Below are 15,670 nucleotides of genomic sequence, written 5' to 3' on the forward strand. Positions count from 1 at the left end.
AGGTCGTACAAGTATAAAATTATCGTTATTCGCATCTACATATATATATTTCCTTTGATTATACTTCTAAATTAAAAACGTTTCATTAAATCAATTTCAAAATCATACGCAATCTAAAAACAATTATGCAATTTTAAAATTACTAATATTATTCATACAAAAATATCTTTGTATTGATAAAAAAGACAATTATTTCTTCATCGTCTGAATATTTTCTTAGTCAAAAATAATATACTATCATTTAAAAGAAATATTTAAAAATGAATTTGTAATTGATTAGTACATATTTATCTTATATTATTTATTAATCTTTGTGCGTATTAAATATTGTACTTTACAAGAAGAAGGGCAATCGTGTTCAATATCAAGAAACCTTAAAATGTATATACATTTAAATATAATAACATATAAATGTACAAACGGTGCAAATGAGAGAGGTTAAGAAATCGAATTATAAGTAACTACTTTACCGATCAATGTCCCGATTGTCGCTTCACTAAGCTCTGATTAATATCTGCATGAGAAGCTTCCATTTTTCTGAACCTGGGGTGGCGTGTATCCAACATCTTTATTTTGTAAGCATCGCCTCGCCTCCGAGAACTCATATTTTACCAGTTTACTTGGCCCCAACTTAGTGAAACCTGGTAAAAGAAAGAATGGCAATTTCAGTATTACGCGATACATCAAATTTATCAAAATCGCCATCTGTTTCCATCTATCTAACCTTTTTTTTCCCCTTTCCACATTAACATAGTATTAAATACACATATAAAATTATTTTATTTTGTATTCTTTGCTATTATAAATGCAAATTGTCTATAACTAATCTATATTTAGATAACTTACACGTAATGTGTCATTTGCACTATTCGTTTATGATTTTAATTTGATTTAACCTAACCTAACCTCTCAATAATCTCTTCTCCAGTAAGCACATTAAAGCTAACACAAGTAAAATTTTAATAATGTTTTTCATACAGCATTGCAATAAAAGCAAAAAAATTTATTACGTAATCTATAATTAATGATTAATAATCTCTTCAATTTTCTTGCGACGGAAAGGACATAAAAATCCGTAAAAGTTTGGAAATTATTTTCAAATAATTCCTGCAATTATTCAACCGTGTATTCGGCAAGCTTGATCTCGGTTCTTTATACGCTCTTCTGAATACAGAAAGCGTAGATATTAACGGCGAGATAAAAAGGATCAGGTAACTGCTGGAAGCTCGGAAGCTACATAGATTAGACTTACTAAATAATGCTACAAGCACGACAAACTGCTGCAAAAGAAACTTTAATTGGATCCTTCCATCTTTTCATGGCTAAAAGATGCATCGGAATAGAGCTTGTCTCGTCACTGAACATAGAAGAATCTCTGTATTTCTGCTCGACAGATTTCTGGAGTTGTTCGTGTTCAATTAGTTTCAGTCTGTGAAGTCCGTGACGCGACCTGGTTTATGGAAGACAGACATAGAAGTCTTTGGACTGCGGTAGGTCTATAGACAGCTTGGATCTCTTCAACTGACGGGTTGAAATTGTACTCTTAACCGTACGTTGCAGTCTTAATTACGCAACAAGTGGATTTTCATTTGGGAAAATGGAATGGAACATTGAACAGATTACTGTTCTAATTGTTATTTTATTTCTTTAGATTATATCTACTGAAAAAGATATTGTCAGAAATGTTAGGGCAACTACTTATTCGATCATATCCAGTTTTCGTGATTTGTCAATTTCAAAAAGAGGAAATTAATATTATAACGTAATATAATATAATAACAATAACGTAAATTAATATTCCATTTTTAAGAAACAGGTACTTGGCTTTTAAAAGTTCGTTTATTATAACCTGATATATCTGCGCAGAATAATTGAGAAATAACAGTTATCTATCCCCGTCAAAGTTGTATCTAAGAGCCTAAATTATAACCAAAAAATACACTTTCAAAAAATCCCTATTTACGAGATAGTATCTACCACAGTTCTTGCAAAGAACCAATGAATAACTCTCATACTATTCACAGAAAAGAGACTACCTAATATACCACCATAGAAAAATACAAGAATAGTAGTCATCTACCACTGTCAAACCTACACGCGTTAAGTCAATTTTAACCAAGAAACAGCTGCAAAAATTTTCTATTTGCGAAAAAATACCTATCACAGTTGTCACAAAGTACCAGTGAATGATTCATACTGTTCCATTGAGGTTATGTTTCGATGGTCTAGCTGATCGGCTGTATGCTTCGTTCAAATTCGAACTGGGCTAATTATATTCGATGTCGAGCAGAAAGTGAGAGAAAGAGATAGAGAGAGAAAATGTGAAACAAACTTCAGCATCGCGTTTAACATGAACCTGTTGTCTCCTGTCAAGATTCTCTCGTCTATCGGTTCGTTTGGTATTCTTGTAGCCGTCTAAAAAATCTGACGCGTAATTTACGAGTTCCGTCGAAATCTGTGTCCTGTGATTTATCTAAATTCCCATAAGTTTCCGGAAAAACCACCGGTATTATTTTTCTTGGTCGACCACGTCCAATAAAAAGGTTAGGAACATCGAAACTGAATAATCGCTACAACCTCTGAGAATCTGGACGTATGTCTTCGATCTTTCGTGTTTCATGGATCTTTTGATTTATCGCACTGGGTCGCTAACCTCGTTTTCACATATTGCACGTGTCGACGTTTTAATGATCTTGTTGCTTCGTTTACATGATCCTGTAGTTTGAATAATTCCAAATGAAATTAACAATTTCAGGAAATTCGATTAGCAGAAATATTCTGGTTTTTATGTGAATTTTAATTGATCTTAATTTTTCTCTATTTTCTTTTATTAATGCATTTCCTTATGATGTAAAGTTTACCGCCGCATTTTTTGCTGTTTCTTAGATTTCTTGTTTGCATTGTTATTTTTATATGAATGTAAAATAATTTGAGAAAAAGAAGAATAAATGACAAATTATACTCCTAATAAGGAAAGTAAAGTGTTTTGAGTAAAGAAATGGGTTGCAGATTAGGAATTTAGATGAGGTTATTAGAAATTGTTACATGTAAAGGAGAATTCGATTATATAGACCGTAATCGACTAAATCTACAGCAAGTTCTACTTAGCACTATGAGCCGTTCATCACATGGAACAATGTTTAGGTCTTCCTACGTGCAATTATCTTCTGAAATCTGCTAGTTCCGTGCATTGTTTCATGCGAATGGAGATTAAAGGTGTTTTAGGTTATCTTCCAACAAGATAATATCGCTAATAATAACGATAAACATTTGTATTGCATATTATGAGTGAAATAAAAAAAAGACAAATAGGAAATAAATATCAAAGGAAAAAGGACAATTTAAAAATTTTCAAATGACAAACCGAATGCCCTCTCAATAAGATAATAACACAATCAATATCGTACACTATAAATCATCAAATCAAGTAAATATTTATTTTATTTAATTATCCAAACTGTCTATAAACGTTTAAAAAAAACGAAAAGAAGAATATAACAAGTTTGAAGATTGCGGTGGATTTCAGGTCGTTTTCACGGTAGCGTCCTAGTGTCTGTTCACTAGGGTCGACGCGAATTTCGATATATGTATACACAACAGGCCATGATATAACTATCTGATGAAGGATTTACAACAGTTCGGACAGATGTATGGATAAACAGTGGAGATTCGTTCGCGATTCGCAACGAGGAAGATGTTAGAGATCCGAGGAAGATTCACGTCTTGCTTTTAAAAATTTCGCTGTTATTGTTGGTCCCGGGCCAAGCTAAGTAATGCCCTGCATGACGCAAATACATCAACCTCGCCACCATCGCCACCATTTGCCTTTCCTTTCGAACTTTTCGCCTCGTCTTCTACTTACAAACGTGACAAATCGAGCATGTTGATGGAATTATTCTAGTCCCGTGGATTAGGTCGGTGTATTTCCATATAACCCAGGGAATCACTTTCTTTCGAAGAATTTTTGAATATTATAAAGTTTCTTGGAATTTGGAATGCTGATTCGTTGCTATTTGTTTGACCCTTTCATTGTTAATTGCAATTAAAATCACAGATCAATCAAAGACTGTTAACTTTTAGTTTATAAATCTGCTTAAAACTCTCAGGTTAATTTATATCTTTTTATCTTATTAATGGTCTTTTTTATTTTTGGACGCGTAACATAACCTTACTACTAGGATAAATTTTTCACGCGAAACCATAGTATTAAATATTATGATTTACTAAATCGTATTTTTCTGACATGTATCTATTTGTGATTCTTTATACAGGGTATAATTCGTGGTATAAATGAGGTCAGGCAGATAGTACCTTCGGCTCAGAATAAGATGAAAACAGAGTAACAAGATTGCTGAGTCTTTGTTTACGAGAGAAATGCAATTCAAAACCAGTCTAGTACACGTGTATCTAACTAATGACTAGCATTGCAGATTTCACTGCAGACCGTTACTGTCATTGTTTTTGTTCAGGATATAATGTCGATGTCAGGCATTGTTTATTATCAAAATATTAACAGTTAATTGCTATCGGGCAAGCGATATAACGCGATACACTAACGAGGAATATAAGGGTATGGCTTTCGCACTGGGAGATTGTGATGAAAATGCATCTGCTGCAGCACGCTATTATCGTGAACAATACCGAATAATTGCTGTCATCCGGATAGGAGAATTATCACTAGAGCTTTCTCTTTCCCCGTTCGATGTTTGTTCCTGTTCTTTATAAATCACAGAAATGAAAAGTCATGGCCATGACCCCGGAATTTGTGACAATGCAGAGATAGAATTCTCCTATAAAAAGATCTATAAATACGAAATCTCTTTCTGTTCGACGTAATGTAAGTAAATCAACATCGTCGCGTAGCACAGGATAATAACGTGCATGCGTACCACTACACCGGTGCTAACACATACAGACTTTGCATCACGTTTAACTTTCTGCCACTAGTTGGAGCAGTAGTATTCTAACAACGTAGGTTTTTTTTATCATGCATTTCATGGCCAGGTGAATACAAGATTACAAAACACGCGAAACACGCAAAAAGAATGTATGGGCCGAGATAGTCCATAACGAAATTTTCGGTCCCCATTTTCAAATAACCTAAGTGGTGTATCGTGTTTTTATGCAACGAACTACCTTCATCACTTCCACCATTCGAAGAAATAATATGATCTTTCAACATGGCAGAACCTCGCCACAATACACCAAGAATGTATGTCAATCTTTAAATGAGCATTTCGACTGTTGGAACGACCGTTGAGGAACAGTATCTTGACCCCCCGAAATAACGCCTCTTGTTTTCTATCTGTGGAAGCACGAGAAAGAATAGTTTACTACAAAAACATAGCAAGCGTTGAGCAACTAAAACGAAGAACCATTCTGCCATTTGAAGACATAAACACTGCAGACAGTTCGATATAATTTAATTGTGTACAATTTTGTATACGGAAGAACGGTTAATATTTTGAAAAATATATAAATAAAAATAATCTCAAATGATGGATAATAAACTGTATTTGATTAAAGCTAGACTGTTTTAAGGGGAATATCTCCTTCTTTGTCAAAAATATTGATTTTTTGGCATTTTTTTATTACAAAAAGATATGAAATTAGTTAATCTGAAACTTTTGATGCGTTTTATTTATTATATTTTTATTAAGCAACACAAATTTTTTCAGTTCAATTTACTGAAAAATACAGTTTAAATGCAATTTTCTCGAAACAACTTTCTCGCAGCTGGATGGCACGATTAAAAAAAAGTATTGGGGCGACTAACTTGAAATCTGAACTGTATATTAAGAACGAGTCCTTTTATCGTTTGACCTACAGGCAAAATGATAGGTTGTATGTTTTTTCTTTAATACCGAAAAGTTCGCATGAAATATGCTAGGTGAAATCGAACATTTGGATTTGAACTGTTGTCACCATATCTAGAAAAAGAAATATTTTTCGTTGATTGCAGATCAAACGATAACTATACGCGTATAAAGTATAAACTCAATGAAATTTTTTACTTTAGACGAACTAGAGGGTTCACGTGCAGTTCAAACAGTATTTTTTGGTAAATAGAATTAAAAAAATTTGTATAACTTAGTAAAAGTATCGTAAAAACATATAAAACATTCAAGATTAATACATTTCATATCTTTTTGTAGTTAAAAATGCTAAAAAGTCGATAGTTTTGATAAAAAAAAAATTAGTTCATTGGTGTCACTTATTACATTTATTGCGTTCATTTGTAAACCTGAACAGTATATGTAGCAGAGATAAATATCGATAGTAAACAGTGCCTGATATCATATCCTGTATAAAAACAGTACTAGCGTCTGCAGTAAAATCTGCAACGTTAGTCATCAGTCAGGTGCACGCGCACGAGATTGATTTTTAATTGTATTTTCTCGTAAACGAATTTTGCTAACACAAATTCGATATTCTTGATTTTCATCTTATTTTGAACCGTACTATATTCCTGATCTCATTTGTGCCACAAAATTTGGTCCACTCTGTATTTTATTTTGAGATATACAAACCGCATAAAAGCCCATACCTTGCAGGATATAACAAAACAATAGATGTTACGTTCTTTTCATAAGTAGATTCTTGTTTCTATTATTTCAGGCGTTTCGTAATTTTTAGTTAAAAAGATTTCTGCATTCTTAGACAGACGTAGATCTTATTTCTTTCTTTTCCTTGTTTTGTGCTTGTTTTGTAAAACGATTGCAAATAGATTACGAGATTAAACGTCTGCGTATTGGCTAGTGGCGCCAGCTAACGAGGATCCTCCAAGTAACAATAGTTGCACTTGTCGACTGATTTCTACTGCCACCTGCTTCATTATCAAGAACAGCCCAAAAGAAAGTTCCTAAGATCTATACGTAATGCTACATAAGTGTCCATTTGACAAACTATCGTAATAGTATCGCGAATTGCGCTGGAGAACATTTCTCGCAAGTGGATACTGCGTTGAGAATGAACTGAGTGAGGATAGCACTCCCAAATGAGAATTTTTACGCAAACCAAACGGCATTTGTTTGTCCACAATTGAACCACGTTTGCCCACACAAACATTTTGTTTATCCGCTCTTCAAAAAGAGGTTATCACCAAATGAACATTTTAAAAAATTTGTAATCAGCGTCCCGTGAACATCTTCGTTCATTTTTTAAATGCTATACGTTTGATTATGCTATCTTTTTTATGATAACACCTTACCTCGCTCGCATTTCACAATGAAAAAAAGAATCGTATGCAGCATACGTGTGGCATACTACACGAATCTCAAATGGATGCCTGTGTGAAGTTGGCCCTCCATTGCCAATTACCATATTTTTGTTGTTGTTGGAAGTTGTTCTACATTGTTCCAGACGAAGAATGATTTATCTCGAAAGTTTTCAGAAACAACGCCAAAAAAGTAATTTTCTTACCAGCTCTCCATTTAATGAAAATCCAACATATAACAGTTATTCTAGGTTATTCTAGTTGTTCTAAACATTGTTCCAAAGCATTATTTCAATAACATATTTAGTTTAAGAAATAATGTGAATACACTGTATCCATAAGACAATGTTCAGTTTTCTTCATTTTGGCAATAATAATACAATGTAAAGAGTTCTTCTGTTAATAAACATATTTACGTCTTTAGAACAACCCACAACAAAGCTTTGATCACCGAAACACGAAAACAAGGATGATTTTATTCTCGCGTAGTAGTCGAGGTGCAGCGTTGAAATTTTTGTCCTGGCTTGTTCTAGGGATGTAGATGATTGTTCCGAACAAGCAAGCCTGGAATAATTTCCATTCTCGAGAAACCTAATAAAACGTCGTCAACAGGCGGCGTCAATGCAAAGGTAAAGTCACTGTTGTATTCGCGTTCTGGTCTTCAAACTTTTGTTCTGGTTTGTTTTAGAGATGTAAGTACGTATTCCAAAAGAAGAACTCCTTACTGTTACTAGACTATTATTGCTATTGTCGTCGAAATAAAGAAAAATGTCCAGTCCATTGTCGCATGGGTGCGACTTCTCACGTTATTTCTTAAATTAAATATGATATGGAAGTAATATTTTGAACTAGTGTTGTTAATACTCTTGGGCCGGAGACGCGAATTTGCGTCTGTCATACTTCACGCGGTATCCTATAAGAATTTTAGCTACTGTTAAATAAAACAGTAAAAAAGCAACGAATGTTATAAACAAAATGTTACGAAAATGTTTTTACATTACATGTTTGCATAATACGAAACCGTTACCAGTATATTAGATATAATATTGGTCGTTTTGAATCTTCCTCAATCGCCCTTTGGAAAACACCCGCGAATTCAGGCTATATGCTTGTGAGAGCAGTTGGTGCTCAGATTGTTAAAATGAGCTTTGAGCCTTGGTTTTTGAGAACTCAAGCGGCAATTTAAGGCCGTGAAAGATAAAACTCTTTGGGTTCAAGCCTCGAGCTGTAAGAGCTGGGAATCTTCAATGCTTGAGTCTGCGAATTTGCTGTTCATATATACTATTCTTTGTTTTCTTATACACACTGTTCTCTAACATTAAATTCTGTATTGTTTATCAATATAGTAATATATAGTAATATATGTTGTATATGTATAATATATTATATTATATTATAATCTATTATATATATAATAGATTGCAATATATATATTATAACATATTAATATTAATTAATATTATAATATTGTATGTTGTATATATAATATATTATAATAAATTAATATTAATTAATATTATAATATTATATGATGTATATATACAATATATTATATTATATTATATATATACTATTCTTATATATTATATATACTAAATATACTATTCTTTGTTTCCTAATACACACTGTTAGAATATGCGTAGAATATGCTATTGAAGAATTTGATCTCGTGAAGAATATTACAGCCATTGTAACAGATAATGCTGTAGCTAATTGTAGATAAAATCGTCATTAAAAATTAATGAAAATCATAACACATATACCCTGTATAGTTCGCGTTTAAAATATAATTGCTCAAAGTGCTCCGTGGAAAATTGAAAACGAAATTCATGAGATATCCAGGCTTGTATATTTCATTGTATTTCTGCAAAAAGAAAACCAATGCTTGAAGAATGTTGCAGTTCAGTAAATATGAAGCATTGAGCTCTTATCAAAGATATTCCCGTTCGATGGAACTCAATTTATCTAACGTTAGAACGTGCTATTCAAATGAAAAAAATTCTTAATTATCCACGAGAAGAAAACACAGAATTTATTGAATACTTTACATATTTATAGTTGGAGCAATACCGAAACAATTACAGAATTTCTTAACAGATTTAATGACGTCGCAGTTATTTTATCAAAGTCGAGATGCCCAAGTACATGCTATGCACATGTAATTATTCACATACTATTACAGCGCATATCTAGTTCTAAAAAAGACAGTGTAAGAAAATAAGTATATGTCGAGTCTTCGGAATGACTTAAGCGAATTTGTTGAATATCCTCGCATAAATAGCGATTATTATATATATACATATTAATACATCACAGGAATCTAAAGATACGATTCCACTCACATGCTGGAACTATCGGAAAATGTCGTTTCTAACCGCAAGCCAGTTGCTTTGAATATTTTGTCAATTGCAGTTACGAGTGTTCCAAACGAACGAACATTTTCTACAGCTGAGAACAGAATGAGCAACCCAATAATTCAGGCTTCTATATGCTTAAATTCTATTTTTAATTCTACATTTTACAATCTAATACAAATAAGAAACCACCGGATGCTTATTGATTTCGTATAATAAAAATTATTGATATCACCAAATTACTAGCAATTTATTTATTATTATATTATTTATTTACATAACACTCAAGGACAGCTTCTATCTGTTCAATTTAGCCGGTCAAAAATTTCCTGCGGTTGTTATTGAAACCTCTGTAGATAAATCGTTATTCCTTTGGAACGATGTAGAACAAACGTAGAACAGTTTGGAACAACAAACAAGAATTGGTGATTTAAAAGATGCGTTGCTAATTTCATACACATTGAATGGACACGATTCTAAGAGTCCTGTCTCATAGTAAGCTCTCGGCGAGTATTCTACTGTCCGCCTGAAAGTAAAAGTTCTCAAAGTGGCTCTCAAATGGACACACAATTCGACAGTACTCTCGAGACAAACTGTCGGAAGAAACTTTCAAATGGACGCTTGCAATTAGCATAACGTCAGATCGCACGCGATCGCCACTTGCGACTACACGCAACTTTGCTTCAACGTAGATAGGATTCTCTATAAACGTTAAATGTCTGCATCTGGACACATGCGCTTCCAGCATTTATTGGTATCTTGTCGTCTACCTAAACGAAAGTTTAACGAAAACGTCTAACGAAAAGATAGTGTGTAGTGTGTACTTAAAGAAAATGTATATTTTGAAACGGAGCTGCTACCACCTTGAATTTCACTGCTATTAGAAGAGAATGAAGAAGATGAGAAAATTCTTTGAACAATTTTAGTGAAAAAAGAGATACATAAAGCAAATAAAAAATATATGCAAAAATGAAATTATGGGGAAGGTTATTACAATATATTAATATTACGTTTATTCTATCCTTAGTCAATGATCTTACGTAAATGAATAAATCTGCTATTTCTGAGGGATTTCAGTTAAGAAGCATTGAAGTACAGTTTACATGTATAAGCATAATATTATAGGAAAAGATCAGATTCAAGGTAAAACGTAAGCAAACACCCACCTTCGCCGTGGTATTCGACGTATGTTTAATCCTTAACCAGTGGCGATACATCGACGATCGGTTACGTCAAATGTGGAATCCTAAAGTGATTCGAACTACGACTTATTATTGACTTTTCGACGGTTAACTTCAGTGCAAAAGTTTACTGCTCGCTTTTAAATAGTAATTTGGATGATAACTTAATTTAGATAATAACATGGCTAATGAATAATTAGATAATAATTAATGGCTAATAAAATAAGTTTCATCGTAATATAGGGTGATTTATTGTACGATTTTATTTAAAACAAAGCTGTGAAGTCAAAAGAGATTAGTTTCTGTTAAATTTCTAACTATACCGTCTAATATGAAAGATTCCATGCGTTATTGTAAAATTACTTTAGTCATAGGAATTATTTTTTACTAAATTTTTCAACAACAGTTTTAATCGAATCTTTAAATCTATCAAAGTTTTAGCTCTCTATCGAAATTCAGCTTTATTTTCACACATATTATATGTCTAAAGGATATAACCTAACAAACACGAAGTGGTACCCCACTGGGGGTAGCCACCCGCGTGATAATCAAACAGCTAAAAAATTCTACCAAATGTCCAAATTGGACAAATTGTGAATGTGAAATATTAAATAAAAAAAAATATTATATGTCTCATTACAAGGTTACCTACTTCGACTATAAATGTCTAATTTTCTAAAAGGAAAAGAAAATTGAGATTTCTTAATGTCAAATATCCGGTTCCTTAAAAAGACCAGTTGAAATTTCCTAAACTTAAACAGCTAATTTCCCACAAAAAATGTTAATTGTCCCGACCTCGAGTACATAATTTGCTAAGAAAGTAATTTAGGTCTCTTAGTCTCAAATAGCCAATTATTTGACTTCTGAAATTCTTAGAAATTTTCTACTAAAAAATTTAACTTCACTTTCCGGACTTCCAATATACTTCATAGTCACGCCCCTTTCCAAACACTATATATGCAAATATTTGATTTTTCCGAGTAGCATGGCATTTGATATTCTTCGGCGTAATTCGAACAGGAAAACGAAAGAATTTCAAACGAGCAAAGAAATCACACACATACACAAAGAAAGAGGAAGGACAAAAAAAAAAAAACACGATGAAACGAAAAAAAGGATCGTATCCTATTAATATGAAAATTCACATGGGCGTATGATCTGATGAAACTATCAGTGTCTATTGCGAAATAACGGAGGTAACACAACTTTTTACACTCATATTGTCGATTTTCCTCTTTCATCTTATACGCTTGTTTAGCACATGTTTGCAAGTCTGATTTCGATGAATCTACCTTAAACGCATTTGATATGCAGTTATACATATAGGAACTGTTTTTTATAAAGCGTCTAATGAATAAAATATCCGAGTTGTTTGCTTTTTTCTTCGTTCCGGAGATTTCTGTGTTATTATTGAATGAAAACTAAAATTATTCATTACGATTTTCCAATATACATTTATTTCGATTATCGAAATTATTTTCGATACTGATTTGAAAATTTGAAAATTCAGAATTTTATAATAGTTGAAAATTTGGGCAATTTGGAGAAGTATTTTATTTACCGAAGAAATTTCTATGATATTATTAAATCCAAATCAGAATTATTTATTATTAAAATTAACATTTGTCGAATTTAAACAATTTGATCGATTTAACTAGAGAAATGTATAGAAATACGATATAAAATTATAGAAATTTATTGAACCAAAAATCTAAAATATTATTTTTAAAGTTTTCAATTTAATACTCGTCGGCAGTTTTAATGCTGAGAATTGAAAGATACGTATATCGTACTACATATATGGTGTATGCTAGACGAGAGTGTGGAAATATCGGTGAGTTAAATATCTAATATATGGCTTTGTTTTATACCGACCTTTTTTTGTGCTGCTCTGTTTCAATCCAATTAAGTAATCTGCAACGAGTCACAATTCTCTGCTGAAGTGTTTGACAAAAGTACGTGAGTGAAAATTCTACACGTTTTTTGTTATAAATTTCTGAAGTGAATAAGGAGTTATGAGTATTACTTTAACTTGTCATTGTCCTTCCAGTTTTTGCAATATGTCTAGGAGATAGTTTTACTCTATAAACGCAAGAAAGCAATTTTGTCATCGTAACACGTTGACTGTCACGACACTCATATTCGGGTGTCAGCAAAGTTTCTGGTCGGGCCACGTAACCCATATTCGGGTGTCGCTTATTTGACTACTTGCGAAGGATCGTCGTAGGTATTTGAAAAGATATTCCATAATAATAAAACTGTTGAATTGTTATAAAAGTAATACGAAAATGGTTTATTAAAAAAATTATTTAGAATGTAAAACTAAGAAACAAGTTTTCAATTTTTCTTTTCGACATTGTAACGAATTAGGGCAGAGATTTTAAGTTATACCGTTCGTTGCTCGGCAAAGGTTCAAACTGATCTTGTAGAAAGTGGAGAGATGTGAAACAAATGCGAGGGAATGGAAACAAAAGAAACAAGGGATCATTTTTGAGACCACCACTTGGGCCACTCGCATTACTAAAATATCAATGGGAGCACCTAGCAGAAAACGCTTGGTACTACTGCACGCGTGACCTGACGGAGGTTTCTTTGAAAACACGCGTGGCAGTCAACGTGTTAATGAAATAGTTTTATTATATGTACTGAAGGTTATGCACTTAGCGTACTCGTCGGGTAATACCGGTCGAAAGGAACCGGGGCTTCTCGATCGGTACAGCCGATTAAGGGAGATTTTTCATTATTTGGGAGCTCCTTTTTCTTTTCAGACGCCTTGTAAGTGGATTAGAAAATCAGATAGAGAAAATTGGGCCGAATTGAATCTTTTTTCCTTAAGATTACATTTATAAAGACTTCATTCTTGTACTTTTGTCTACTTATGTGCAATAAATAAGTTACGTTATCAAATGTATGTTATCAATAAACCAAATAGTCATGTTATTAATACTTGTATAAATAATTTTGTCTTTTTCCATTTATAAAGTGTGGAGGAAAAAATCGGTATTACTCTATAGATGGGATAATTATCCCATGGGATTATTATGGGATTAATTATTATTTCTTAAATAAAATTTTTAGTAAATCTGACAATCCAAGCCTGTTTTTAAGCGAACAGTATTTGCCCATTCTGTCCTACATGTCAAGGGATAAAAAATGCATGTTCTTAATATGTGGAAAATGACGTGTTCTTCAATATCCGTATAGATAAAAGATATTAGAAGCTTTTAATTATCTTAATTACGCGGGGTGCATTATCTATACCACTGCACGTATATTAATTATTATTTATTCATATCCTATGCATAAGTGATCGTATGCAATTTGAATTTAACTTAAAACATCTATCTAGAGCTCGTGTCTCTGACATTTTACAGTATGAATAATTTAAAGATACTGTTGAGAATTAAATACAATGTGAACTAAACTACTGATTATGGAAAAATTCAAGTTTTATTGCAGTCTGTAATTAAATTCGCATGTTATATTATTTTCGCTAAGTTTTAATTATTTCCCTAATTGTATCTATACCGAGCTTCTGGCTAATTCTTGTCAATTTTTAATTCTAACCTAAATATTTTATCATTCTAACCTCAATAAAATTCTAATCTGACCTTTAAATTTTCGAATTTTATGAAACACACAGTGATATTCCAAAATAATTTACCAGTATAGACATTCATGCATTCCCACTTATTTATATTCTTCAGATTGAAACGCTGCTGAAAGAAATCTGCTTGAGATCTTCCTTATCTACTGAAATTCGAATTGCAACCTTAATTCTGTATTGTAATTCACTGGTGATGTATCATGCGATGCAAAGCGTATTGAATATCCGTTCATGTATGAAAAGGAACGTTTAGAAATGGCGTCGAATCGCGATGGAAGATGCATTCTAATCAAGCGTCGCGGTTATGCAAGGGTGAAGTTGTGCAACTAGGATTTGCAATCTCCATAGTCCCATACGCTATGCTAACGAACTTAGTTACGATTGATTATGGAGGTTCTCATTGTACGAAACTTTCACCCAAAAGTAGCCAATGCTACATTATTATACTTGTCAGTTACACTACGCTACATAATATAATATTTGGTAACATAGAATATAATGTGATTAATAGAATATAGAACCTGATAGTATATACGAACGTTAAAATAGATAGCTCTAAAATAAGAAATAAATAACTAAAAGAAAATCATTGGTGGAGAGACGTAGAAGAGAAGCATAGCTGAAAAGGGTATTTAATTTGATCACATACGAATAATAGTAATGGAAAGGCGGAGAGGAAAGATACATATGAAGAAAGCATTTAATTCTATTATATATAGTTGACGAGATGTTAAATGAGGCACTTTGTATCTGTAATTGTCGTATCGACTGTGTAATATATATATTCCGTTGGTCAGTTTGATATATTTTCTATGTACACAGGCGAAATTGTGCATCACATTATGTAAAGCTGCTACAACAAAGCAAGAGGGTTGTAGAAGTTTTTCGCTGTAACGTAATAAAGAAACAGGCTTCGAACGAAAGGAACAGTGAAGCAATAGTTTCGCGTAATAGGTTTCGACTCTTTGTAACCAGTGCTTTCTGTAGTCATGAAAGATTAAAGTACCTACACAATCGATTGTAATTTCTACTTGTACGGCGCAAGAAAATGTATTTGTAGAACGTAAAGCAGGAGGCCTGAAATAAATGTAGAAAATAGGAAACCAATATATATTAAGCTTGGAAGAAAATTGTAGCCTGTTAATAGAAAATTGAATAATTTACGAGATAGATTTGCCCAATATTAATTTAAAATACGAGTAGTTTCTTGGTTTCGAATGTTCCGTTACACCAATGAAATATAATGACGCAGTCTCAAGTAAAGAAACAAATAAAATTTAACCAATCGAATTTTTTAAACATGATCTTCCGT

At 32.5% G+C, this 15,670-nt stretch overlaps 1 protein-coding gene across 1 annotated transcript in view; it reads right to left on the reverse strand.

Moving 5' to 3' along the window:
* LOC117209091 (growth hormone secretagogue receptor type 1) overlaps positions 1-2,552 on the reverse strand; it is a 63,640-nt gene extending 61,088 nt beyond the window's left edge. The window contains exons 1-2 of the mRNA XM_033450695.1: positions 2,357-2,552; positions 471-641 (exon numbers count right to left, since the gene is read on the reverse strand). The gene's annotated coding sequence lies outside the window, so the exon portion shown is untranslated. The remainder of the gene's footprint in view (positions 1-470; positions 642-2,356) is intronic.
* Between the last annotated feature and the right edge of the window lie 13,118 nt (positions 2,553-15,670).

Source organism: Bombus bifarius, unplaced genomic scaffold, assembly GCF_011952205.1.
Source record: "Bombus bifarius isolate JDL3187 unplaced genomic scaffold, Bbif_JDL3187 scf7180000008165, whole genome shotgun sequence".
Lineage (NCBI taxonomy): Eukaryota > Metazoa > Arthropoda > Insecta > Hymenoptera > Apidae > Bombus > Bombus bifarius.